General features: G+C 35.4%; 1 long non-coding RNA gene across 1 annotated transcript; it reads right to left on the reverse strand.

The window, feature by feature from the left end:
• Positions 1-1,080: 1,080 nt before the first annotated feature.
• LOC106146553 lies at positions 1,081-2,923 on the reverse strand. The gene is made up of 3 exons (XR_001231041.1): positions 2,683-2,923; positions 1,365-1,562; positions 1,081-1,232 (listed from the first exon to the last, which is right to left on the reverse strand). It is a non-coding gene; the product is annotated as an uncharacterized LOC106146553 (long non-coding RNA).
• Between the last annotated feature and the right edge of the window lie 13,262 nt (positions 2,924-16,185).

The following is a 16,185-nucleotide window of genomic DNA, read 5'->3' on the forward strand; positions in this document are numbered from 1 at the left end:
TAAAAGTACAGCTTACAAAATTGTGTTCATTGTAGTTACTATGATGCTAATATATGTATCTGTGTGTGTTTGAGTTTGCAATCATAGACATAATGGAAAAGAAATTAGTAACAAGTGATATTTATGTTATATTGATAGTACTAAGTGATTTTCTTCTCAATATTTTGAAGCTTCACTTATATTATTATGATTTAAATATTGAACACTATAACATTATAAACGAGTAGTGGGTGGAAATACCTTAAATTATTTACAGGAATACAAATATATAAAGATTCACTATTATTTTGAAGAGGTTATTGTTTAAAATTAGCAAATAAAAATGTTTAGGTCTTATTGGTTTAGGTTTTATTGGTTGATGTTTTAATGTTTAGATAATCTGTCATAATAGTTGAAATATATATTTCATTTATGTAAGCGTTTTGTGAAAGTATGTTATTAATCTTTTTCAGGGCCAAGTTTCTCAGTAATTTCAATTATCCTATAATCAAAGTTTCTGAAGATTTAGAATTATATATATACTCAATTTTACTCTGAACAGTTTTTATTTTCAGATTTTTCTTTGGAATAAGATGAATGAATTTTGCTCTAAAAAAAGGCTAACACACTGGGTTATAAATGCAATAGATGGTTTTTCTTGGTTAATATGTCATTGTAAAAATAGCCAAAAAGTTATATTTCATAATGTTGCATTTGCACATTGTAAAATATTTTTATTATTTTACCTCATTTTATCCCTTGAAGTTTATTGGAATGTTATGTTACTTCCACTTTACCTGAGATGTGTACACACTGAAATGCAATAGATCCAGGATTCAGCCTTGATTGGACTCTAGGTATATCATTACCAATGGCAATCAAAATGCAAATGAAACACTCACATAGGAATATGTAGCAGGAATGGATACATTAGGAGAGTAAAATTTAACTCAGAGCTACAGCCATTAACTTGCGTAATCTTTAGGGACTAACAGTAATTAAATGTTTCTTGTTATTTTGAATTTGTAAAGAATATTACAACAGCATAGTTAGAAACTTTAGCAGTAATTACACCTCTCCAAAGCAAGTCAGACCTCGCACATCCGGGTGGTTGGGGTAGAATGATACATAGATATCCAAAAGTGCATAGGATGAGTGCCTTCTCTTTGTGGATGTGATGTTTTCAGGGAGTAGCTTTTTCTTTATTCTCCTCTTTCCTCTTCCCTAAGTGAATTTACATAACTCTTCCTTCCCTTATTGTAGAGAACAGAAAGAAATCAGCAATTTCTGGGGAACAGTAACTTTGAGGAAAAGAAATCTTAAATTCAAACATTTCATAGATTTGCAAATTGAAAAAGTAGGAACAGGCAGAAATTTAAGCTTACCAATCCAGTTACTGGAAATTCTGTAAGAAATTGTAGACTGAGTGAGAATTTTCATAATAAGCATACAGTTTTGTACTCGGCTCTTTTAATCACATGGTTTCACTTCTGAAAGTCTTCCACATCAGGACATCTGTCAGAGATTCGATTCTCTACTAGTTTGTGTTTTAGTTACTTCTCTCATTGCTGAGGCAAAACATTCTGCATCCAAAGTAAAAAGAAGAAAGCTTTATTGTAGCTCACAGTTTGTAGAAGTTTCAATTCATAGTTGGCTGGCTCCAGTGAAGGTGGCATGGCAGAGAGGATCACAGAGGAGAAACAGTTCATGGTGGGTAGAAGGCAAGAAGGCAGCAAAGCAGTGGAATCAAGTGAGAAGCAGCAACAAAAGTAGCCTTCTGTCTGGTCCTTATGTTCTGTCGAGACAACTCACCCTTAGGGCAGGTAACATTCATTCTGTATGTGGGGGTGCACCCTCAACCTTAACATCACTCCATAAATCAATCCCAGCTTCAGATCCTTAATCCCAGCATCATACACTCTAGATCCACTAAGCTCCAAAGACCTCCACCTATGACCTCTTGAGACTTAGGGGTACATCTACATATAACTCACGATATTCTACCCCCAGCTGCCAAAAGACTCATGTGTATCACTTTATGCATAAGTCCATCTCTTAAGAATTGCCAAAGTTCTAACAGTTTCAGAACTTTTGTGAAAAGTCTGAGTCCAAAGTTTCCTCTGAAATTTAGGGAAACTCTTAGCTGTGAGCCCCCGTGCAAAGAAAAAGAAAGTTAAACACATCCAAAGTACAATGACACAAGATAAACATTCCCAAACATTAGACTGCCTTAATATTTCCTTTGACAGATTAATTAGCCTGCTGTCCTTAATCTCAGTCTCAAGCAAAATCTCTGGACATGAATAAAATGCAGGCAAACTTTCTCTCAAGGCATAGCACATATCATTTGGAGTCCAATAACCAGTGCATTCTTTTTTCCAGCTTGAAACCTCCTCAGCCTGATCTTTACTGGTATCATTTCTATCAGTATTCTTGTCTTCTGAGCTCTGATCAGAACCTCCCATTAAGTATACTTTAATGTATTCCAAGGCAGCGTCTTTAGCCAGCATCTCCAAACCTTTCCAAACTCTTCTCACAAGTCCCAAAGGCTCTTGAACTACATGGTCAGGTATAGTCACAGCAAAGACCCCACTTCCCTGGTACCAAAATCTGTATCATTCAGTGCCTACTAGAGAAACAGACTTAATACAAGATGCACAGATATATTAGAATTTACGAGATTGGCGTACAATGACCACTCACAGAGTTGGGTGTGGAAGAGTGCAAAAGATCTGTCAGTGCACTGGAGATCTGATGAATGCAGTCAAAGGCCTAGAGCTCACTGTAGTGTACCATGCAAATCCACATCAGGAGGATGAAGGGTCGATGCTGGAGGCTGAAGATGCTGCACTGGAATCCAGGAAACAAAGTCCAAGGTGAAGGTAAAGCTGGCGCTCCCCTGAAGCAACAGAAGCAGTCCCTTCTTCATTTTCTTTTTATACCATTCTGGCAACAATCCTCTCTAGGATGGATTTTCCATGCCCAGAACTGTGCTGAGCCAATTTAGGTGAGCTTTCTTACTAAAGCTGACACAGTCAATTAACTATCACAGTTTAGTTATTAAACAAATTGTTGGATTTTAAGTATTTAAGCTTCAAAAGCAATTGGTAATTTATTTTGGTAAAGATTGTAAGGAGTGGTACTCAGAGTATTCTCATTTTACTAACTTGTCACACAATTTATTAAATAATGTTCACTATTCTTTTGTCATTTCATCTTCATTAACTATTACCTTTCAATAACTTCTAGAGCCAAAATCCTTTATTCCAGTTATACAGTACTGCACTCTCAAAAATAAATGTTATATGGACTGTCCATTGTATCATTCCCTGTCTGCATACCCTTGACCTTTCTGTATATTATAATGGATAAAACTTCCAAGGCCACTCATACTTGAGTACTAAAGCAGCTCTTGTTATTAATGAATGGAAAATGCTTCCCTAATTGTCCACCTCTCTGCTTAATCATTAATCCCCGCACACACATTAGATTTTTCCAACAGCACAAGGCTATTCTGTGTATATCTAATCCTACCAAAACATCCTTTGATCCCCTGTGATCATCGAGATCTACCCATTTTCCTGGCCTTCCTTTTGATAAGACTGCTCAAATATTTTCTAAGTTCTCTACCTAAAATTCCTTTCTTCCCAATCCCCTTAAATCCATTCTTGCAGAATTCTGTCTCCAAACTTCTACGGAAGTATCTCTCATCAAAATCACGCATAACCTCTACAATGCAGAACAAGATGATGAACTGTCAGTTCTCACTTTCTTCAAGCTGCATTTGGTACAGTAGCCCACATCCTCATTCTTGTGTCTTCTTTCTCATTTCAACCTGAGCAAGCTTTCGTCATCCCGGGAACCTGACTCAGCTGGCCTTTCCTTATACATAGCTGCGTCAAGCTACCTAATCTTTGTTATCTTTTGAGCTCTAACTTTCATCCACTGTTGCACAGCTAAACTATGGCCAGGAATGTATCATTGGCCAGGCTTAAGAATATTTTATTATCTATGTAATGATATATATTTTTACTAAATTATCATGTATTATTAATGTACTATAAAAGCTTATATTTGTTTTTCCAGTTATTGTAAATGGGAAAAGGTCATCTGTAAATGCAATAAAAATTCAGAGTGTACTTTATATTGTGCTGTAATGAATGACAAACCCCTGCAATAAATACAATGTATACAATTTCATGTGGATTATGATATAAATACTAGCTTTTATTGGTATTAATACAGGAAAAGCCAAGACACATTCTGGCTCCAGCAACAGTAAGAGTGTTCCTTATCTTACAAATGAAATAAATGAAGGTTTCAAAGAAATATTTCCTCAATGTGATTAGAATTGTTTAGCTTCCCTCACATATTGGTGTATGTTTAGATGTCCTGATAGCTCCAGTTTACATTTATCCATTGAAAACAGATAAATCCAAGAACGTGATACCTTCTTCTCAGCAAAGCTTTCTCTTCTGTGTGAGAGGCTATTGCGTGCCACCTTTTTCTCCTTGGAAAGCCCCTTTGCCAGTCTAGCCGCGATGAGAATAGCACTCCCAGAAACCATGGTAAACCGCTTGGCCCCAGCACTTCGTTATGAGTTTTGAGTGATTGTGAAATCTAAAATGATAGATCTTGTTTCATCTTCTGTGAAGGAGTGAACATGCAGTTATGCCTAAGCCAGTACATGAGAGTGAGTGAACGATGTACATATGGGTTTAAAACTTGACTTCATTGCTGCCAGCTGGGAAATTCTCTATGTACCCCATGCCCTCCCTCGGTTCTGTTGTGTGTAACAACAGAGGGATAACCAGTGCCTCCTGAGACTAGTGTGGAAGTAAGAAATTGCAGCTCTCGAACTTGTAGCACAGGATTGGGGTGGGGTTAATTCTCTAGTTCATTGCTTTTATTATTTTTCTTCTTACTTTTTCTTTCACTGTTGTCATTTTCATTTTCTTTTACAACTGTATTGGGATAAAAGGAACTAAAATATGCTAGCATATAAATTGAGGATATGCTTCATTGTGCAATGAACTGTGCCTGTCCTGTGCATGTCCTGCTGCATGTAGCTAGTGACTCAATTGTAGCGGTTCAACATATGACTTAACTCATTTTGGAAACTTTCAGAAAAACTTAAAACACACACTCAAACATAAATACTCTACATAAAGTCTATGCATGGTGGTGTACACCTGTAATCCCAGCACTTGGGAGGCTGAGGCAGGAAGATCATTGTGCGTTAGAGGCCAGCCTGGGCTACCAAGTGAGCTCAAGGCCAACCTGAACTGCATAGCAAGACCTATCTCAAAAAGACAAGAATAAAATAAAAAAATAAAATAAAATAAACTGTCAGTGTTGTACTTTAAAAAAATACTCATAAGCATAAGTACTCAAACTTAAAAAAATACTCAAAATATATGGACATTTTTCTGTCATGATTCCCTAAACAATATAGTATAACAATTCTTTCCATGGTGTTTACATTGCGCTGGGTATTGTAAGTAATCTAGAGATGATTTAAAGTGGGAAGATGAGCATTTGTGATATGCATCTACTGTGCTGTTTTATACAAAGACTTCAAAATCTACAGAATGTGGCATACACTGGAATATTGAAACCAATCCCCTCGGTCACTGAGTGATCACTACTTAAACCAGAAAGAATGGCTATAGTTCAGTTTAATTTTCTCATTCTCAAAGAAAATAAAATACATATACTTAACCTCTGGAGCAGAATGTCAATATTTCATTGGTTATCTTAAAGTTCATATTATTCACTCATAATTTTTATATTGGCACATGGGTTTTCCTTATCTTGACTTAACATAGAAAAATGTTAAAATATGTCTGGATGAATCCCATGTTATTAAAGAAAAGTTATTTGTTCTTTTTAAATATTTCATTCTTGACATCAAAAATTTAAAACATGCCTACAAACTTTTTCAGTTAAAGGGACTATTAATTTTACTTGGATGCATTTAGCACACAAGTATATTTTATGAAGAACACTCAAGTTTAAAAAGCAATGTCAGAAAATCAGTATATGTTACCTCCAATACAGAGTTGTGAGGACACAAGTGTTAGTTGGAGAATTCACGCAACGATCGAATGCTGCTTGCATATATTTTAGAAGATTTTAAGCAGAATGTTGCAGGAGAAATCGTCCTCGTGTTTTAAAGAAAGGCTTTTAAATTACTTAGTTCAAATGGGGAAGAAAACCCAAATTTGAATTCATGGCATATTGCTATAATGCACTATTAGCCTAATCCTTCATTTTCTTGTCAATTAAAGACGTATCTTTATTCACTGAATCACTTATCAGTAATTCGCTGGGTATTTTAAAGCTGGTTGTTAAAAAATCCCTTTGTTTATGGCAATAAGGCACCATTCATTTTGTGAACTTTATAAAACCAACCTCTGCCAATTTTGCTCTTTGAGAATAGCTCTAAAGATGTGTTCCCACAGTAATTACTGATTCCAGAGATGTTCACTGAAGAATGAAGTCAGAGGCAAGTGTTTGAAACAGTTGTACCGTACCAAAGCCAGCGCTACTGAGCACCTTCCCACCAGCATCCACAGCTCTTCTGTTAGAAAATTAAATTTGAATTCACCATGAAACATTATATAAAATCTGAATTTGAGTGTTATATTGTATATTGGCATTAAAGATATGGGGCATTATTTTCACATTTTTATATCTAAATCACAGACTCAGCAAAAGTTTGGGGGAAAGCAGGGATGTTTTTGAATGTGAACTCAGCTGTCCTTCAGTTTTATTTGGGTACCAAGAATCGAACTCAGGACCTTGTGCTTGCCAGGCAAGTGCTTGTGCCCCTGAGCTTTATCCCCGGTTCCCAGCTGTCCATCATCTACCTGCTGTGAATGGTATGGGTTTGTCCAGTGTGACTGCATTCTATGGACCCTGCCCACAGTGAACAGGAGGAGAAAAGAAGGGAGAAACATGTATGTATCTATATAGAGAGAGCAAGAGAGTGAGGGTGTTGTATCTATCTATCTATCTATCTATCTATCTATCTATCTATCTATCTATCTATCGCTCTCTCTATAGACTGATAGTATATATAGAGAGATAGATATAGATATCTATAACTATCTGTCTCTCTCTCTCTCTCTAGAGAGAGAGAGAGAGACAGACAGACAGACAGACACAGAGACAGAGAAAAATCTCTGGAATTGTATATTTCGTTTAAAAGAGTTTTGTTATTGCAGATTAGTAGGAAGAAGAATTTAAGCCCCTTACTAGTTTGTTACCAGAACCTAAGGTGCCGGAATGTGTTTAGGTCTTGCATAGTTTTCCTGCAGTTACAGTACAGTGTCCCACTCTGCCTTAATGAGCAAAGGAAAAGAGAAAACTCAGAACCAGCGAGTGAGGGGAGAAACTGGGCGTCAGGCTGTTGGTGAGAAATCTAATGATAAACCACTTTGCAGAAACGAAGTTTTATTTATTTCTATGGTAAGAGAAAGTACAATGGACAAAAAAAGGAAATCAGAGAACATTGCGTATATTCCCCAAATTTCTAGGTGCTAAATGAACTAAAGATCATTATTTGTAATAAGCACATTCCTTGTTTGAATGCAAATAACAAAGCTGAATTAGTTTTCTAAATGCTTGAAAACAAATTTTTGTTTTTCATTTCCAATCTCAAATTCTTTCATCCATACCCCTTCTTTTGTTAATTCTTATTAATCATCAAGATTTCAAATGTAAATGTGGCATAATTTTATCAGAATTAACGTTCAGTGGTTTGGGACATCAATGCTTGGGACTTTAATCTAAAATTTTAAGGTTCCGACTGATGTTTAGAAAGTAATTCTGAGGGTCCTAAGGGGAAATAGTGTAAGGAGTACCAGTATTTGTGGACCATTTCCAGCAATGGTGGGGAACTTTGTGTTTTGGCTTAAAGAACATTTTCCCTGGATTTGGGCTGTTAGCATTTGAACTCCACTGAAAGACTCTGAAATCTTTCTGTAATTTTGCTTCTTTATTGATAAAATGGGAGTACTAACAAGATCTACCTCAACATTTTTTGTTGTCATTTTCTTATATGTAGATTAAATGAGATTCTTTATGAACAGTTTTGAGGTCTGCCTGGCATAGAGTAAGTGCACAATAAATGTCAATAATAATCAATTATTATATAACCATGATTATACTACCTTTTAAAAAATATACTAATGTGTACAGTGGTGCCTCAGTTCACAAACTTAGTTCTTTGCATGATTTTATGCTTGCAGTTTGGCTGCAACCAGAATCATGAAAAGATTTAAGTTCATGAATCAAGGTACCACTTTAATTACAAAATAACTCATGTCTTTATTCAAATTCTGAATGTTAAAACTCAGAAAATGGGTCAGAATATAAGATCTCAATGTAATGCTACTATGTGTCTTTATTAATATAGCATTATACATGTGGTTAAATTATACATACACATTAAAACAGCATCTTATTCTGTGTATAATGGCTCACAAACTTTCACATCTTTAAAATTTTATTTACTTATTTTTTTTTTTTTACTGCTGGTTCATGGACATCTTTCCATCAAAAATACAGATTATCAACTAATGTTTGGTGTTTGTGATCACACTCTGTGTATGCTGTAATTTAAGGAACCATCCCTGGAATCTTAAATATTCTCTGTGGCCAAAGATAAGAAATGCTTTTAATCAGCACATTCTTGTTTTAGTCAGCCTTGGCACATTTCATTGGTCATTAAAATTGGCTGGAGCCTTACTTAATGCTTAGTCTGGAACCTAGCTCTGCTCCCTATTAGCTGTGTGTTTTTCTCCGGGGAAGTTATGTATCTTTACTTGTAAATGTTGATAAAATGCTTATTTACATCTACTGATGGTCAGTGGAATAAATTAAGTCATATAAAGATCTACAGACTGGCTATGTAGTTTGTACTTAGCATGTATTGCTGGGACTGTAGAAAATCCTGGTGTTTCCCCCAAATCAGATAAGAAAAATTACATTATACCTTTGAATTAGGTGAGTTTAGGCAGATTTATTGTTATAAAAACTTTACTTTCAAATTTAAGATTTCACTGTATGTGTACGTATGTGTCCTTTTAGATGTTTGTGTGTAAAAATATGTTTGTATGTAAAAACTGAATCCTACACATTCAATTTCCAAGCCACTTTGATTGGAGTTTAGAAGTTAATTTTAGATACACTGCATGCTAAACAATTGAAGACAATCAGTATTGGACAGTAAATGTAGGTTGTACTTTATGGGTTCTTTTTTTTATTTTCTTAACATATCTGAGGAATAGGGGAAACCCTCCCCAGTACTTAGGCTTATTATACCATGTTGAAGGATAAATGGTGCAGGGTGGGGACAAGAAGTACTGACCCTTTTTATGAACTAACCTAAGATTAGTGGTAAAATCTGAAGGGGTTCTAAACATTTTCCTCCCTTCAGTGCAGTGATATACAAGTATTACTTCCGCAATGGCCATTCTCTCTTAAGTAACTAAGTAGCATCCTTTTGTTAGATAAATTTGAGGGAAAATGTCCTCTTCATAAGATCTTCAAACATGCTAAGAGCCACCATTAGAACAAATGTGGAGGGTATAACATGTTCTAAGACACTGGCAAACATTTTGTGCTGCCAGTGAACCAGATAGGAGAAGCAGAGGTAGTACCTAGGCTTCATCAGCAGCTTTGTTTACTTTCCCTAAAAGATCCTCAGTGCATTTGTTACTCTCCATAACTTGACGTGAAATAGTTAAAAGCACTCTCTCTCACTGCCACTTTACTGCCTTTACTAGGTTTAAAAACATGCCCCAGACCCAAGAAGGACAATGTTCTTGTGAGCTTTTGTTGTCAAATAACTTAATTTGCACCCTTGGGCTCCCACAGTGTGAGATTCTAGCATGCCAACGTTTCTAAAAATTAGACTCGTAGACTCCCCAGAACACGTCTAGTGACCCAGTATGAAAATACTGTTCTACGGGAGGGGAAGATGGCTCAGCAGCACAGTGCCTGGCTGGCGAGCGCAAGGTCCTGAGCTCAATTCCCAGTACCAAAAAAAAGAAAAATAGTGTTCTAAAAATTAACTTTAGATAGTCATTTAGTGTTCACATGATTGTAAACACAAATATAAATTCTTGTAAACATAGACATTTGGATGAAAAAAAGTACTAATGATAATAAAGCTTTAAGAGATGATCAAAATGTAAACAAGAAAATTATGTAATTCTTATGGAAATTTGAAATCTTCTGAAAATATACTTGTATAGGTTACAGGCAATACCATTAAAGAATCCTTAAAGATTGATTAAAACAATGATTGTCCAAATGTTGTGCCCATAGCAGAGGATGTCAGACTCACAACATCTGGAAAATTCTAGAAGGAAATTTCTTCCAACCTATCACAGATTTACTAAAACAGAAGCTTGGGAGGTTAGTAGTCAGTCCTCTGAGTGTTAACAAGCTTTTCGGATTATTCACGTGTGCTTAAATTTATGATCAGTGAGGCTGATTGAGAGTACATGTTATATATGAAATGAGAACTATCCAGTATATATTCCAGGAAGCACATCTTCCTTTGAGTGAGTATGCGGGCATTTTGCTCCTTTTTAAAGAATTTGTCTTGGAGCCAATTTGTAGCTAAGGAGAAATTCCGTTACATTAGTGTACAGTCAAATTGCTAAGTAATTGCTGAGTGAGCAAAGAATATGAGACTTTTTTTCATTTGGAGCATGGGTTCTCAGTAAATGAAGTTTCAAAGTTTTATTGAAAGCTTAATATTTATTGAAAAACCTCCAAGAGACTACTTTTAGACCTGCAGGGCACTCTTCGCCATAATATCCTTCATCCTCTAATGTTCCCCACCTAGCCATTGGTCTGAAAATTTAATATTGTGACTGCTTTGTTTATTTTACTTTCCTACCTCCTGACTCACAGTTAGGGTCAGCTTTGGAATGAAACTAAAGCAAAAGTGCTTGCCTGAGTAGCACGATTTTTTAGTGAGGTGAACTCAAAGCCAAAACCTGATTGTACCCACTTCACTGCCACAGCTGACTTGGCTACTGATTTGTCTGCTGCTAGGAAATCCTCTTCCAAACTCTGAATTCATGCAGTTTTCAAGGCTCATTTTGTCAGAGAGCACTTTTCATGTCTGGGCTGCCCAGGATGAGAATGGAGCACAGAAACAGGAAGATTAATGTGAAAGGTCAGTCGTACTCCCTCCTGGAGTTTCATGCTTTCTTTGCCACCATTCTGTCCTGAATGCTCAGCTATCAACTTTGAATTAGCCTAAGGCTCACGCATAGTTTCTGTCATAGCCCTTGTAGCAGAATGTGCAGGATGACTCCTTTTTCCAAAAGAGGCTCTGAGGAAGAAGTCTCCAGATTTTCCCCTGAGTCTAGCATGGGTCTCACACCTGTATTTCTGATGGTTTTCTGTCTAGTGCTCTTGTAAGTTCAAATCTCCTCCCAGAGTCCAAGTGATGAAGGAAGAAAGTTGAGTGAAAGTTCTGGCCACTACAATAAAGGTGCTCAGTGTGGAGTGCAGCAGATAGGGCACCAGTCAGGGATGTGGTGGGCACACAACATTGAGCAAAAAGAATATAAAATCCCTATCTGTTGTCATGTTTCAAGGAAAGCTGCTCATGAGGTTTGAACGATAGCATATATTGATTTTTAACCAGTTTCGTTTTAACCTTAAAAATTTATGACAAACATTTGCTATGTTGTGGGCATGTGTCTCCCTCCAAAGGCCCATGGGTTAAAAGTGTGGCCCCCAGTTATGACATGGTTAGGAGGTGGTGGATTTTGAAGGGGAACAGCGTAGTGAGAGGATGTGGGGTCATTTGGGGTGTGCTTTGAAGGGACTATTGGAGCCCTGCAATATATAAGTATATAATCTCTCTTTATTTGCTTCCCAGATGCCATGGGGTGAGCAGGCCTCCTTTGTCACATTCCACAGTCATGACTTGTGCTGCTGCAAGTCCAACACTGTGGGGCCATGCAGCCATAAACTGAAACCGCCAAAACCATGAGTCAGATTAAATCTCTCCTCATTTTAAGTTATCTGAGGAATTTCGTCCCAGTGATGAAACATTGATTATTACAAGATCACTTATAGGTCGTAGTCCTTTCAATTACAATATGCTCTTCCAAATGTTCATGTGTTATTTCTTCTATTGTTTGAAATCTTATTACTTTCCCTTTGTGTGCGTATGTGGTTACTACCCTTTTTTGTTATCCCAGGAGTACCTACACTAAAACTCTAAAACATCAGCAGGATCATTCACATTATGTTTTAATTTGAATTTATTTCTACAATAACACCTTTAAATTCTTAAAAGTTGAGATTGTACAAAATATATACTGAGATATCCTTCTATCATTTTGTTGCTATATTATTTATACTTCCAGTATTTATATTACAAATACAAATATATATATATATGAGGTAGAAAATTGTAATTTTTCTATGTTTTTTAAAAATATAATATATCCTGGGTTATTTTACATTAGTACATACATTATATGTCTGTGCATATGTGCATAATTTTCGTAAATTATCAAGTATATAATTTTCCCTTGGTGTATATAGTTCATTGTGTGGAAGAAGTTAGTCCTGTATAATAAGACTATCTACTTAGATTTATTTGTAGAAGGTACAATTTATTTTATTTTTTTCTATAAAATACATAATGCCTTGAGGGCTTACTTTTTTTTTTTTTGTCTTTTTTTTTTGGTTTTTCTCCGGTACCGGGAACCGAACTCACGACCTTGTGCTTGCCAGGCAGATGCTTTGCCGCTGAGCTAAATCCCCAGCCCCCATAATGCCTTGATAGTGTCTAATTCCAAGTATAATTACTGTTCTTCTTTTGTGATAGCATAGACATTAATTTGAGAAATAAGTATAGTAATCTTGGAATCTCAAAGGTCATTTTTCATCCTATAACTTTGAAAAACATACTTTTGTTGATTCTAAGGTACTCTAAATGTCTCTTTGGGAAAAGTTAATGTGTGGTATAAGTAATTGTAAAAACTAGACAGGTCTTCCATCATCTCCCACAGTGACTACAGGAAAATTAGTATAAATGAAATGTAAGACATAACTTTGAAACTTAAGGTTGATCACCCATGAATAGATGATCTTATTAAATATCTCACTCTCTATTGTTACTTTAGAAGAATTTATAGAGATTGAATATACTAATCTGACTTGACTCAATATTATAAATAGCTGCTCTTTACTTTTAATTATGAGTAATAATAGTACCAAATAACCATTAAACTGGTTTCTTTTTAGTGAAACTTCCCACTTTAAAGATTAGCATAAGCCAGGAGTGATGGTGCACACCTGTAACCCCAGCACTGGGAAGGCTGCGGCAGGAGGATCATTGAGAGTTTTAGACCAGCCTGGGCTACAATGTGAGCTCAAGGCCAGCCTGAACTGCATAGTAAGACCCTGTCTCAAAAAGACAAAAAAGAAAAAAAAAAAAAAAAAAGGATTAGCATAACCTCCCATGAATCTGTATTCTAGGGCAATGATGTTCAGCTTTTGCTGAACTTGAAAATCACCTGGGGATGTTTAAAACTCTAATGCCAGGGGCACCACAAAGCAATTAAATACAAATTAAATACAAATATTTGATTGGAACAGATCAGGCCAGCTTTTAAAACTCCTCAGGTGATTCCAATGTGCAGTTAAGCTTGAGAATTACTGCTGCTGGGGAAGAAATTATTACTCCTTTCTGTTTGTTCTTTTTTTCCAATTAGAATTTATTTCATTACACTTTCCAGGAAAGATCTATTTTGTTAAAACTTGTAGTGGAAATCAAATATGAAAACAAAACAAAACAAAAAACTGCTTTTGTTTTTCTAGTCAATGTGAAAAGAATTCTCCATAAAGTAAATTACTTTGTGTGTAGAAGCTTGAGTCATACCGTGACCGGGAGGGAAGTATAGTGGTCTCTTCAGGTTGCCAAGGTGCTCCTTGTGTAGGAGATGAGAGATTGACTGGGGGACAAACGTATTTAGTTGTCAGCTTGCGCCTGACCTTTATCCATGTAAACACCAAGTACCTCTCTCTGAATAACATAAAGCCAAGCAGTACGTTAATTATTCACACTATATCAAAATATCAACATTCTGTGCACACTTTTTAAAATCAAATAAGACACACTCAAAAGTAGGCACATCAGTTATGATTCAAAAGACAGTGTTAGAATTTGGTCAAAGCAGCCAGGCTATTCTTCCTTATGATTGGATTAGTCACTGTTACTTATGGATGAATTGAAAAAGAAAATGTAAGTGGTTGGAAGAATTTTTCAATCAGCTGTGAAAGGTAGTTTGATGGGCAAAAATTCTCCTCTTTCTAATTCACTAAGGAAGAAATGGGAATTTTGTAGCAAAGAGTGAAAAAGACTTTGGGGCTAATATGCCCCCAAATCATTTTTCCTATGTATATTTCTGAAAAGTTATGTACTGGAAACCTGATGCTACTTTGACTTGAAAAGGGATGACCTAACAAATAGTGAGGAGAAAGAGATAATTATATAAGAACTTGGGGAGGTCAGAAGATTTCCTGATTGTAGACTTCATTTTCTCCTGCATTTCCTATTATAGGTCAAGCATCTGTAATGTGAAAACTTGAAATCCAAAATGTTCCAAAATCTGAAACTTTCAAATGCACATATGACAAGTTAAAAATTCCATGGCTGGCCTTGAGTAATGTGTAACAGTAAAAACATAACAAAATGACCTTCAAGCTATGTATATAAGGTACATATGAAACATAAATGAGTTTTGTGTTTAGTTTGGTTCACATCTCTAAGATGTCTCATCTGGTATGCTCTAAACTTTGAAAAAATCTGAAAAACATCTGGTAAACATTTTGGGTAAGGGATATTCAACCTATATTCAGTACAATAGATTATAGTCTATATAATCAATACATTAGATTACAGTCATTAGATTACTGTAATGTCTAGAATATTTTATCATGTCTTGTAATAGAAATTTTCTTTTCTGCTCTTAGACTGTTGTGATAAATCCAGCCATCCATTGATATCTTATGTTTGAAAACTATTTTACCTGAAGTGATTATGTTTGAAAGTCTAGTTTTGTATGCTACGTTCTCTCTAAAGCTACTCTTTCCTCAAACAGACTCCCAGGGTATATTTACAGTTTTATTTTAAGAGATGTTACACTTGTAAGACAGTATATGGACTGCTAAACTATTTTTTCATTTAAAGATATAAAGAAGTATATAATGTTACTATTTTAAGTTGAAACTTCAAACAGATACCCAATTACAAGAGCATTTGCACTTTTACTTTTAATGAATTACATCTTTAAACTGGGTTCTCTTTTTGAAGATTGCTTAAAGCATGCTTTCACCTTTCAAATATTTTGGTCTGCCTTTAATTCAATGATTTCAGTCTTTTGTTCCCTTAGACAGGGTAATTTCATCAAAGTTTTCCCACATGACCAAAATCTGTATTAGCTATTTGGTGTGCTGTAATTTAAAAGCCAGTAGTATTCCTCCCACTCCTTGTACATACAAAAACAGATGTAGTGATTACACTGTAAGGTTGCTGGCTAATATAAATTTAGATGTAAGAATATCCTCTTTATATGTATTAGAGAAAGCTATGCCATTCTTTTTCATTTCAGTTAAGTGGATCTTTAATAAAATTGCTATTTACCAAAAGAGAAACTCCAGAGGAAGAATAAATAAATGAGGTGATACTTTACAAGTTAATGAATGAGGTGCCTTGATCTATGGTTCCATTAAATTCATTGTTTCACAGAACTCTTAAAAAACCAGGTCTGATGTAAAGTGTAGGTAACCTAATTTAAACAGGGCCTTAGAAAGTAGATAGTGAGACATTAATTCTTATATTTATAAAAGGCCTGTGTGTAAAGTCCTTCATTGCAGCAGATATCATAACAGCAAAATGTAATATGAAAATTAATCTTCATTTTAACATAACCAACATAAAAGTCAATTGCATTTAAAGTAAGGTTATAAAAATTCTCTGGTGAGACACAAACAATAAAAATGCTTTAAAATTTACTTTAACCTTTACTTATATAATATTACCAATATTTCTGTTTTGCAAATATTTGTTTGTGTTATATCTTGTGAACTAATTTTATAATCAGCATACATCATGCTGTTCAAGCCAATTGATATGGTGAGTCTGAGAGATCTTTC

Source organism: Chinchilla lanigera, unplaced genomic scaffold, assembly GCF_000276665.1.
Source record: "Chinchilla lanigera isolate Chin_1 unplaced genomic scaffold, ChiLan1.0 scaffold00006, whole genome shotgun sequence".
In the NCBI taxonomy this organism is placed as follows: domain Eukaryota; kingdom Metazoa; phylum Chordata; class Mammalia; order Rodentia; family Chinchillidae; genus Chinchilla; species Chinchilla lanigera.